Source organism: Camellia sinensis, chromosome 9 (genome assembly GCF_055761805.1).
Source record: "Camellia sinensis isolate YWXY chromosome 9, ASM5576180v1, whole genome shotgun sequence".
In the NCBI taxonomy this organism is placed as follows: Eukaryota; Viridiplantae; Streptophyta; class Magnoliopsida; order Ericales; family Theaceae; genus Camellia; species Camellia sinensis.
This window is the reverse complement of record NC_138969.1, coordinates 20955462-20967705: the sequence shown is the minus strand read 5'-3', so window position 1 is coordinate 20967705 and position 12244 is coordinate 20955462.

Genomic DNA, 12244 nt, shown 5'->3' with positions numbered 1-12244 from the left:
AATTAATGAATTAACTAAGAAAGCAGATAAAACTGGCATGCAAGCCGGGGACTGCCTTGCTTCTGATGGATGATGCATGTCCGGATCGTCTTGCGCGAAAATCCACCGGAATGCCCCAATTAGCCTCTGTTTACACCTGTTCTTGAAATGCGTGCCAAGCCCCGAAAGGTTGCTGATTCTTCATTTTGCTGCAACAGAGAGCAGGAAAGGGGCATAGCAATGTATTTGCACAGATATATGCATGTCTCGATCCTCGTGCCACCAATCACGCATACCGAGGCATGATGGCTGAGGAATCGAAATGCACAACTCAATATAGAATGAATGCACATGAAACTATAGCTAAAACCTAACTCCATCATGGATAATCCGGAGTGTCGGTGACTGGGGGAATTGAGACACATTCCGTCACTCGGAGTACGAAATGTACCTCGTTTCCCGTGCCCGGGCTAACTCCTATTCCCGACATGATGCAATATGCATGATATGCATGAAATGCAACTAAGATGCAATCCTAACATACACAATGCTATGAAAATGAGGTGCCTCGAAATACGTGCGCGCGGGCACGCGAACCGAGGAAATGGCAGAAAGTTATGAAAATGAGGTGCCTTGAAATGCGTGCACATGGGCACGCAGACCGAGGAAATGATGTGTCTCGAAATGCGTGCACGCGGGCACGCGAACCGAGGCGATGATATGTGTCTTAAAATGCGTACACGCGGGCACGCAAGCCGAGGCGATGGTATGCAATGCAAATGACATGGAAAATGCAACATAGACTTCTACTAACATGAGAGAGCCTCAGCCACTCTCACATAAGAAGCCGGTTGATGAAAATGAAGTGCCTCGAAATGCGTGCACACGGGCACGCAAATCGAGGCGATGGCGGAATGTGATGAAATAACATGGAAATGACAAATGGGCTTATACCAACATGAGTGAGCCTCAGCCACACTCACATAGGATGTCGGCGGATAAAAAAGAAGTGCCTCGAGATGCGTGCACATGGGCACACGAACCGAGGTGATGACAAAATGCAATGTAATGACATGGAAATGACAAATGGGCTTACACCAACATGAGTGAGCCTCAGCCACACTCACATAGGATGCCGGCGGATAAGAATGGAGTGCCTCGAGATGCATGCACACGGGCACGCGAACTGAGGTGATGGCAAAATGCAATGTAATGACATGGAAATGACAAATGGGCTTATACCAACATGAGTGAGTCTCAGCCACACTCACATAGGATGCCAGCGGATAAGAATGGAGTGCCTCGAAATGCGTGCACACTGGCACGCAAACCGAGGTGATGGCAAAATGCAATGTAATGACATGGCAAAAATGATATGAAAGTATGCCAATGGAATTTCAGCACTAAAATATGGGGAAAAACAGTCCCGAAATGAAGCAAAATGACATGAAATGCAAAGAAATGTCCCGAAATGCGAATTTAGGCACCCGAAATGGCCTATAGCTATGCTAAACATGCACAATATGGACATGCAATGCAAATAAAGAAGCTAGACAGTCCCAAAAGATGCATTTTCACAGTTATAAACATGGCCAAACAGCAAGTATAGGTATGGCAAAAATAGCATGCAAGAATAGGGGTCAAAAGAGGGGTAATGAAGCAAGTGATATAAGAAAAACTCAAACTGAAAAATTTCCTTCTACAACACTGAATATGGACCAAAAATAGGAACATTTACAGTGTATGGCAGCCTCAAAATCAGTATAAAAATATGCTAAAAATGTGATGCAAAACAAGGCTCAAAAGGTGCTATAACATGAAGTATACAAAATAATCACCAAACAGCCAAAGACCCTTAATAAAACATGTAGAATGGACCAAAATAAGCACTTTTCTAGAACTGTAAAATGGCCAAAAACAAAAGCATGGTAGGCTAACTAAACATGCAAGAATGGGGAATAAAAGTGGGATATAACATGAAGTGACCTACGGAAGCCCCAAACCATGAAAGGACCTAAATGAAACATGAAGTATGGACCAAAATAAGAACTTTTTCAGAACTGTAAAATGGCCAAAAACAAAAGTATGATAGGCTGCCATTGCATGCAAGAATGGGGAAGAAAAGAGGAGTATAAAGGTAGGTACAACATGGAAGTCCCAAATGGTGTTGAGCCCTTCTTCAATGTTGAAGAGGGGCTCAAAATAAGCCTCATATCAGTTTACAACATGCTCGAAAATAAATTTCTCATGGGTCAAAAATATCATGCAAAATTATGACGTACAAGAGGATCAATGAAGCAAGTGTATTATGGAGGGCTCAAACAGGGTTGAGCCCTTAATGAAAAGTGAAGATGAGCTCAAAATAGGGCCCTTTTCAGTTAGGGCCGGAGCTTGAAACAAAAAGCAAGTGGGGCTTAGAAATAGATGAAGAAAAAGGGTCAAAAGGGTAAAAGTATTACTTACCCTTGAAGGCTCAAGCTTTTGTTGCTTCTTGGATGGATTTGTAGCTTCTTTGACCTTTGAGAAACCTTCCTTGTTGCTGGAAATGAGATGGTGGTGGTAGAGCTTGGTGGTGTAGAAGGAATGATGGTTAGGGGCTTAGGGTTTTTTGAAGAATTGAGAGGTATGGAGATGGAGTTCTATATGGGAGCTTGAAGATGAAGTTTTCTAACCCCAACAAAGGAGGCCACCAGCTGGTTATAAGGGTTCAAAAGGGGGTGTAAAGGTGGGGGAAAAGGAGAGCAAAATTCCCCCACAAAATATCCCCCGGATAAATATCTTGTCTGGGGGATATTGCCCCACAGCTGTAAAGTGCACAGTGCAAGGAACACGGCCGGCCTCTCACTTTTGTTGGAGGTGGCCGGCGGCCACACCCCCTAGCCGGCCGGCTAGGGGTCAAAAGGTTCAATGAGATTTTCTGGCCGGCCAGCTACTGGGGAGGTACTCCTATGTGTGTACAACACAACCATGTGGTTAAAATTCCAAGAAAGTGGGTCTAAGGGGTTCAACATTATCTCGGAAAGAGGGGTTCAAAAGGGTCAATTTGAATTACTGGCCGGCCATGAACTTTTAGGGGCCTCTCATGTGTGTAGATCACAGATATGTGGTTCAAAGTTCAAGAAAAAAGGTCCAAGGGGTTCAACATTAGCCCGGAAGAAAGGGGTCAAAAGGGTCAGGTAACCTTAATGGCCGGCCACCAACTTTTAGGGGCCTCCCATGTGTGTAGATCACAGATATGTGGTTGAAAGTTGGCAACACTAACCCTAGGGTGTTCAACATTAGCCCGGAAGTTGGAAAAACGGGCGCCGGGAGGCTCCGGAGGAGAGATAACTGGTTGCTGCAACAATTGCTGGCCTCCCACCCTTCAGTGACCTCTCCAGTGATAAAACAGAGGTACCTGCCAAAAATGAACGAAAACCGTTGCAAAACGAATGTTCGGGAGCCAAAACACGCAGTTCGGGATCCCGAAAATGGGCTGTTAAGCACCGAAAGTGACGTTCGGCCACAAAGTGGGTTTCTCAGACCCCAGTGTCCCTCAAAAGGGAGAAAATAGGAAGTATGCCAAAAATCAGAGCAATAGGAGATGGTTAAGCGGTCCCGAACCGAGGCACACGGCCAACGGTCCCGAAAACCGGGAACCGGACTCCGAAATGGGCAAAGTGGCCTACGGCCACAAAATGTAGCCTACGGACATTGAGAGACGGTCTACGGGACCTCTCCCTTCCCTTAGGAAAAGAAACAGAGAAAACTGAGTCTGGTTCGCAAACCGAGACAAGGCACAGAAGAGGGTTCGGAAGTCTGGAGGCAGGGCTCACGGCAGCGACTCTGAGACTTCTGAACGAGCGCGATATGCAACATCACCAAGCGCTCAATCGGTGACGTCTGAGTCTTAAGGTCGGTCAAAAATGGGGTGTCTACAGTTGCCCCTCTTTGACAGAACTCGGATGTCACAAGTGACGGGAGTGAATGTCAAAGCCCAGAGACGACCCATTTTTGACAAGGCCGAAGACTTAGACAAACATACAGGATAAACAGAGATGTGCCCGCAGGCATGCCCGCAGGCAGGGGGCAAAATGTAAATGATATGCAAGAAGCCTTTGAAGATTGGACTTATACGCTGCGCGAAGCCGGTTTTGAAAGTTGGACTTATACGCTACGCGAAGCCGGGTATCACTCATGATCATGCGAATGCAGCAAGCTGTAATGAAGCAAGTATTCGCAAATAGATGCAACAGTTTTAAGCAAGAATGCAAAGCAACAACTATATTTCATGCAGTTAAGAATGCGGAGGATTATTCAATCCCCGCCACGTCTCACACGGAGAAGATACGATACCTGTGCGATTCGCCTGGTCGCACCAGCCTCAATTGAACCGTACATACAATATCGTGCCTGCAAAAGAGAGAAATGCAACAAGCACAATACGCTAACAACATATATTTAATGTGATTCCGAAAGTTCGACACACGCAGTGTCGGTGAGTGAATGCATCGCAATGCAAGAATGGAACATGCGTGACAACGCATGCTCAAATCACAGAGGTATGCCAATATCAAGAAATGTACATGACAATGTGAGTATGCTCATAAGAATGCAAGTTATGTGCACGATAGTACAAAACTAGCATAAATCAGGGTGCTCATTCGTCATGAAACAACGAGTACGGAAATGCGTGTTTCGGCGAAGGTAACTCAATTACGGCCTCCGATCCGCTTCCCTGAAAGGTTACAACTCATTCAAAAAGGATACACTTGGATTTCGATGGATGATACACATGTCAGAACTTGAAGCCGAAGTTCCGACGGAGCGATTTCGCGACCGGAAGTGTATTTTTCTTGAACTTTTTTAGGTCCCGGGAACTCCGATTTTCCTCAAAATTTGCAGAGAGCTAGATGGGCAGGTGGGGAACATGGCCGGCCATTTATCTTCCCAAGGGGGGGTGGCCAACCGGTTTCCAATAAAGTAGATAGCTGGCCAGCCATTTCTGCAAAAGCAGATAGCTGGCCGGCTAGAAATAGGGGCCGGCCGGCCATTTGCCTTATCCGAGGGGTATTTTGGTCTTTTTCCCTCCTTTTTGCATGCTTCTTCAATCAAGGCTTGAGGCCTATAAAAGGCAGCCGAGTCCCCCTTCTTTTCTTGCATTCTACAACACTTTCCTCTCCAGATCTGAGTTTCACGCGCGTTTTCCACCGCCCCGCGCAAATTGTTTCTGCAAAAATACTCAGTTTCAAGCACTTTGAAGCGATTAAATTCCGGTTTCGGAGCTTCTTTTTGCATTTTCGCCACTTGAGGTAAGTTTGTCTCAATATTTGGAATATTTTCTCGGGAGTTGACTTTTGTTGACTTTTCGTTTCCCGAGAGTTGACTTTTGTTGACTTTTTCCAATTTTGGCTCATTTTGCTCATTTTTGCTTCCTTTTGCAGATTCTTTGGAAATGGCGGGTAATTCTTCCCACGGCGGAGGTTTTCCAGGTGCCGGAGATGATTTCGATCCCATGACTCTACCTCCGAGGACCCGACCTTTTATTCTCGGGAGGTACCGTCCGCCAGCACACGTTCTTCCGCGCGCTGTCTTCCGTCACTTTACCAGTTTTGACGAGCGAGCACCCGGGGATCTGCTTCTCAGAGAGCCGGAGCAGCATCTCTCTCACGAGGCTCGAGAGGTATTTATCTCATCTTCTGTATTTTACATAGATTTCGCACATTTGCCATGCTTGAACACGCAGTTTAGCTTATGACATAGTACTTTGCTTGCATCTTGAACATGTAGTTTCAACACTTGAATTTCTGAACACTCGGCTCATTAATTAATTGCGAACACACAGTACACATTAGTTAAGAGGTGAACACACGGCCCAATCACTGATTTGTCGAACACACAGCCCGAATTTGAAAGTGAACACACAGCCCACACTTTAAATTTTCTGAACACGCAGCCTAGATTAGATAGTGAACACGCAGCCCACAATTTAACTGAAAGTTGAACACGCAGCCCAAATTTCAAATTTTCTGAACACGCAGCCCAGGTAAATAGTGAACACGCAGCCCACAATTTAACTGAAAGTTGAACACGCAGCCCAAATTTCAAATTTTCTGAACACGCAGCCCAGGTAGATAGTGAACACGCAGCCCACAATTTAACTGAAAGTTGAACACGCAGCCCAAATTTCAAATTTTCTGAACACGCAGCCCAGATAGATAGTGAACACGCAGCCCACAATTTAACTGAAAGTTGAAAACGCAGCCCAAATTTCAAATTTTCTGAACACGCAGCCCAGATAGATAGTGAACGCGCAGCCCACAATTTAACTGAAAGTTGAACACGCAGCCCAAATTTCAAATTTTCTGAACACGCAGCCCAGGTAGATAGTGAACACGCAGCCCACAATTTAACTGAAAGTTGAACACGCAGCCCAAATTTCAAATTTTCTGAACACGCAGCCCAGATAGATAGTGAACACGCAGCCCACAGTTTAACTGAAAGTTGAACACGCAGCCCAAATTTCAAATTTTCTGAACACGCTGCCCAGGTAGATAGTGAACACGCAGCCCACAATTTAACTGAAAGTTGAACACGCAGCCCAAACTTCAAATTTTCTGAACACGCAGCCCAGATAGATAGTGAACACGCAGCCCACAATTTAACTGAAAGTTGAACACACAGCCCAAACTTCAAATTTTCTGAACACGCAGCCCAGGTAGATAGTGAACACGCAGCCCACAATTTAACTGAAAGTTGAACACGCAGCCCAAATTTCAAATTTTCTGAACACGCAGCCCAGGTAGATAGTGAACACGCAGCCCACAATTTAACTGAAAGTTGAACACGCAGCCCAAATTTCAAATTTTCTGAACACGCAGCCCAGGTAGATAGTGAACACGCAGCCCACAATTTAACTGAAAGTTGAACACGCAGCCCAAACTTCAAATTTTCTGAACACGCAGCCTAGATAGATTTGCATGTAGTTTATTTCACTTTATCGGCATACAGCCCATTTCATCTCATTGGCACACAGCCCATTTTATTTCATTGGCACACAGCCCATTTCATTTCATTGGCACACAACCCATTTCATTTCATTGGCACACAGCCCATTCCATTTCATTGGCACACAGCCCTTTTCATTTCATTGGCACACAGCCCATTCCATTTCATTGGCACACAGCCCATTTCATTTCATTATTGATACATGTATTCATTTTGAATGCAGGTTTGCTCCCGCAGTGTGCGGGGGTATGGTTCCACCAGTGCGCGGGATTGGTATGCCGAGCTCCCAGAGGGTGTTCAAGACTTAGTCGACTTGGCAGGGTTCGGGCCCTTTTGCGTCGGGTTGTCACGTTGTCCTGCCAGGAGGACATTGATGGCAGCTTTGGTAGAGAGATGGTGGGACACCACCAATTCCTTTCATTTCTCTGCTACCGGGGATATGACCATGACCCCTTTTGACTTCGCTGTATTGACCGGTTTAGACGTCGGAGGTTGGTCCATCCCTTACGATGAGGATATGGGCGAGTGGGAGGCCGCCTGGATGTACCTATTGGGGGCTCACCCACCTGTCGACAGGGTTTCAGGGAGAGTCCGATACACTTGGTTCTCTTCTCATTTCCGGCGGGCGGAGATGGTGCCCGAGACTCCCGAGGAGACAGAGCAGTATGCCCGTGGTTTCCTGATGTTCCTCTTCGGGACTACCCTGTTCGCCGACAGAGGGAACACAGTTGGGCTATATTTGCTGAGCGCTCTAGTCGACCTATCACAGGTCCATCGATACGACTGGGGTGGCACCGGCCTGGCTACCCTTTACTTTTATATGAGCGCGACCTCCCGCGGGCGGGGCGATTTGCTTGGCGGCTATTGGAGAGCCTGGGAGGTACTTTCTGTCCCCTTGATTTACATTTCTGCTTCTCATTACTTGTACATCACACACACAGCGCGCTTTTACAGTCTGTATTTTGTTCTCAGCATTTCGTACTTACATTCTGTATTGCTTTTCTCAGCTATGGGTCTATGTATACTTCCCATCATTAGCCCCAGAGCTGGAGGTGGTAGGGATTCCCGTGACCCCATATTCATTGATATTCGAGGGCCCGCACCGGCCGAGGCCTCGAGAGACCCTCCTTCGCCTGCGACAGTATTTCGACACTGTGCGACATTCAGAGGTACCTCAGAACTTTCAGTTCTTTTCATTTTCATCTTTGATTTGCTCTGTATATTCTCGATTTCTGATTGGTTTATGCATTCATCATCCGCAGATTACATGGCAGCCCTGGGTGTCTCTAGGTGATGGTCTCCGACTTCAGTATACCGGAGCATCGGACATCTCCCAGTATAGGGTCCTGCTCGAAGGGCCGGTTGGCAGGGTATGGTTCCTGGGGGAGCGCTTTCTGCGCCAGGTATGGGGGTATCTTTCTCAGGATATTCCCGCAGTACCTCCAGCCAGTATGCGGACCACTGACAGGCTCTCGTACTCAGAGGTAGTCGGCGCCATGCTGGGTACTGATGCTTTACTATACGTTGAGGAGGGGGACTACGCCACTTACCGTCACATATATTTGATGCCTCCATTGACGGAAGCTCGTATCCCGATGATGAGGCCTGCCGGTATGTCATCCTCGGGCCAGGCTCGGGCTCAGGCTACAGACGCCCCTTCTACTAGCAGGGCCGGTACATCTAGAGGTGGGAGTAGACCGGTTCCTCCGGCTCCGTCGGTTCATCCTCATCCCGGATGGCCTGACATGCCTACTGAGTTGATGGCGTGGCAGTATGGGGCTAGCTTTCCGACTCCGATTCCATTAGAGCCTCCGATGCCCAGTGATCGATACGCCATTGATCCGGACTCACCACCGGTATGTTCCACTTGTTTTCATTCATCATTCAGATGTTTAGACACTCTTTTGTTCACTGATGATTATGAGCTCATTTTTGCAGCCATCGCGAGGGTACATGGAGGAGGTGGTTGGACTGGTGGCCACACTCGAGGGCATGGTCCTACGTAGGGAGGCACAGTTGTCTGTTGCGGGCATCCAGGTACCCTTCAGTTTTCTGGCATTTATCATACTTCTGATGACATGCTGATTTCTACTGCATCGATAGACTTTTTGTGTAGAGCACATCTGACACACACCCCACTTGTACACTGTATTTACATGCACCCACTTTACGTATCCCTTGCTTGTATCCGCATCTAATGTATATACTTGGACTGATGCATTTGAATTGGACTTTTTGTTTTCAGATGCCTTCATGGTCCGGTTAGCCGCAGGCCAGGTCGCCCAGATTGGAACAAAACATTTCATGTTTGTTTTTGAAAATGGTTTGCTACCCGCAGGTAGGCTTGAAACATTTGATGATTTATTCCAATTCAGATAACCCAACCTTCACCCACAGGCATTCAGGCAGTTATATCATATAAGCACATAGCCTCATGGTAAGCATGCTATTCATGGCAATCACTCACACACATGCAAGGATGCTAAAGCATAAAACTCACCGAGTACTCCAAGCCAAAATAGACACTTATTAGAAATCATGCATAATCCTAACTATACAGAAATGCCTAATGCAACACATGCAAAATGCAATTATAGCAGGCTCGGCTATTCTAAGATGGTATATGAAATGCTACAACTATCATGTATTCAATTTGGAATTGAAAGTACAATGCAGTTAGTATGATGCGCCGAGCCCGGTGCATGCAATACAGATGAATGATGCAAACATGCTGTCATACTGTATGCTAATTTAAACATGCCCTAATCTAACCATCAAAAGCGGATAAATAAAAGGGAGAAAGACGTGGGGTTGGAAGACATGCATCACACTCATCCACACTTATTACAATTATGCCCTCGCACAGAGGGTCCAAATAAATAATACAGTCCAAATATTACAGTCACAAATAAAAGAATATTACAGTCCAAAATATTACAAAATTCTAATTAATTAATGAATTAACTAAGAAAGCAGATAAAACTGGCATGCAAGCCGGGGACTGCCTTGCTTCTGATGGATGATGCATGTCCGGATCGTCTTGCGCGGAAATCCACCGGAATGCCCCAATTAGCCTCTGTTTACACCTGTTCTTGAAATGTGTGCCAAGCCCCGAAAGGTTGCTGATTCTTCGTTTTGCTGCAACAGAGAGCAGGAAAGGGGCATAGCAATGTATTTGCACAGATATATGCATGTCTCGATCCTCGTGCCACCAATCACGCATACCGAGGCATGATGGCCGAGGAATCGAAATGCACAACTCAATATAGAATGAATGCACATGAAACTACAGCTAAAACCTAACTCCATCATGGATAATCCGGAGTGTCGGTGACTGGGGGAATTGAGACACATTCCGTCACTCGGAGTACGAAATGTACCTCGTTTCCCGTGCCCGGGCTAACTCCTATTCCCGACATGATGCAATATGCATGATATGCATGAAATGCAACTAAGATGCAATCCTAACATACACAATGCTATGAAAATGAGGTGCCTCGAAATACGTGCGCGCGGGCACGCGAACCGAGAAAATGGCAGAAAGTTATGAAAATGAGGTGCCTCAAAATGCGTGCACACGGGCACGCAGACCGAGGAAATGATATGTGTCTCGAAATGCGTGCACGCGGGCACGCGAACCGAGGCGATGATATGTGTCTTGAAATGCGTACACGCGGGCACGCAAGCCGAGGCGATGGTATGCAATGCAAATGACATGGAAAATGCAACATGGACTTATACTAACATGAGAGAGCCTCAGCCACTCTCACATAAGAAGCCGGTTGATGAAAATGAAGTGCCTCGAAATGCGTGCACACGGGCACGCAAACCGAGGCGATGGCGGAATGTGATGAAATAACATGGAAATGACAAATGGGCTTATACCAACATGAGTGAGCCTCAGCCACACTCACATAGGATGCCGGCGGATAAAAAAGAAGTGCCTCGAGATGCGTGCACACGGGCACGCGAACCGAGGTGATGACAAATGCAATGTAATGACATGGAAATGAAAAATGGGCTTACACCAACATGAGTGAGCCTCAGCCACACTCACATAGGATGCCGGCGGATAAGAATGGAGTGCCTCGAGATGCGTGCACACGGGCACTCGAACCGAGGTGATGGTAAAATGCAATGTAATGACATGGAAATGACAAATGGGCTTATACCAACATGAGTGAGCCTCAGCCACACTCACATAGGATGCCAGCGGATAAGAATGGAGTGCCTCGAAATGCGTGCACACGGGCACGCGAACCGAGGCGATGGCAAAATGCAATGTAATGACATGGCAAAAATGATATGCAAGTATGCCAATGGAATTTCAGCACTAAAATATGGGGGAAAACAGTCCCGAAATGAAGCAAAATGACATGAAATGCAAAGAAATGTCCCGAAATGCGAATTTAGGCACCCGAAATGGCCTATAGCTATGCTAAACATGCACAATATGGACATGCAATGCAAAGACAGAAGCTAGACAGTCCCAAAAGATGCATTTTCACAGTTATAAACATGGCCAAACAGCAAGTATAGGTTTGGAAAAAATAGCATGCAAGAATAGGGGTCAAAAGAGGGGTAATGAAGCAAGTGATATAAGCAAAACTCAAACTGAAAAATTTCCTTCTACAACACTGAAGATGGACCAAAAATATGAACATTTACAGTATATGGCAGCCTCAAAATCAGTATACAAATATGCTAAAAATGTGATGCAAAATAAGGCTCAAAAGGTGCTATAACATGAAGTGTACAAAATAATCACCAAAAAGCCAAAGACCCTTAATAAAACATGTAGAATGGACCAAAATAAGCACTTTTATAGAACTGTAAAATGGCCAAAAACAAAAGCATGGTAGGCTAACTAAACATGCAAGAATGGGGAATAAAAGAGGGATATAACATGAAGTGACCTATGGAAGCCCCAAACCATGAAAGGACCTAAATGAAACATTAAGTATGGACCAAAATAAGAACTTTTTCAGAACTGTAAAATGGCCAAAAACAAAAGTATGATAGGCTGCCATTGCATGCAAGAATGGGAAGAAAAGAGGAGTATAAAGGTAGGTACAACATGTAAGTCCCAAATGGTGTTGAGCCCTTCTTCAATGTTGAAGAGGGGCTCAAAATAAGCCTCATATCAGTTTACAACATGCTCGAAAATAAATTTCTCTTGGGTCAAAAATATCATGCAAAATTATGACATACAAGAGGATCAATGAAGCAAGTGTATTATGGAGGGCTCAAACAGGGTTGAGACCTTAATGAAAAGTGA